Below are 1,148 nucleotides of genomic sequence, written 5' to 3'. Positions count from 1 at the left end.
CTCATCTCACTTTCATCACTGACCATCTCAACATTGCCAAATTTGAGGCTCTCATGGTAATCTCCATCTTTTAGTCCTTCAATCTTTTGTCATCAAACACACATGTATAGATTGAACAACAATGTTGGTTCTTAGATTGTAGACTCTATATGCTTTACCAACAGCATATCCAACAAAAATTCCTTCATCTGCTTTAGCATCAAACTTCCCATTTTGATCAGTTTGATTTCTCAGAATATAGCATTTACAGCCAAAGACATGAGAAAGTTTAGAGTTGGCTTCTTGTTCTTGAACAATTGATAAGGTGTCATGCATCTTGCTTGATTAATCAGAGAGATGTTCTGAGTGTAGCATGCAGTGTTTACAGCTTCAGCCCAGAAATATGTTGGTAATTTTGATTCTTCAAGCATTATCCTTGCAGCTTCAATAAGAGATCTATTCATTCTTTCCACTACTCCATTCTGTTGTGGAGTCCTTGCTGCTGAAAACTCATGCAAGATCACATTTTCCTCACAAAATGCTCTCATGACATAGTTCTTGAACTCAGTTCCATTGTTACTCCTGATTCTTCTAACTTTGAAATCAAGATGATTGTTAACTTGCCTTATGTGATTGATGATGATTTCACTAACCTCATCTTTGGACTTTAGGAAATAGGTCCAAGAGAACTTTGAGAAATCATCTACAATTACTAGACAAAATCTTTTCTTTAAGATTGATAATATATTGACTGGTCCAAACAAATCCATGTGAAGCAGTTGCAGAGGCTCTTCAATTGCTGAATCAAGTTTCTTCCTGAATGATGCTTTAATCTGCTTCCTTTTTGGAAGGCATCACACAATCCATCCTTTGTAAACTCCTCTAGAGGAATGCCTCTAACTAGCTCTTTCTTTACCAGCTCATTCATGGTCTTGAAGTTCAAATGGGATAGCTTCTTGTGCCATAGCCAACTTTCATCCTGACTTGCTTTACTAAGAAGACAAGTTACAGATTCTGCTATAGTTGAGTTGAAGTCATCTAGATATACATTTCCTCTTCTCACACCAATGAGAACCACTTTGTTGTTTTGATTGTTAGTCACAACACATGCTTCTTTGTTGAAGGTTACTGAGTTGCCTTTGTCACAAAGCTGGCTGATACTCAACAGA

Source organism: Apium graveolens, chromosome 10 (genome assembly GCF_009905375.1).
Source record: "Apium graveolens cultivar Ventura chromosome 10, ASM990537v1, whole genome shotgun sequence".
Classification (NCBI taxonomy): Eukaryota; Viridiplantae; Streptophyta; class Magnoliopsida; order Apiales; family Apiaceae; genus Apium; species Apium graveolens.
The sequence above is the reverse complement of the archived record's forward strand: the minus strand, read 5'-3'. Positions refer to the sequence as shown.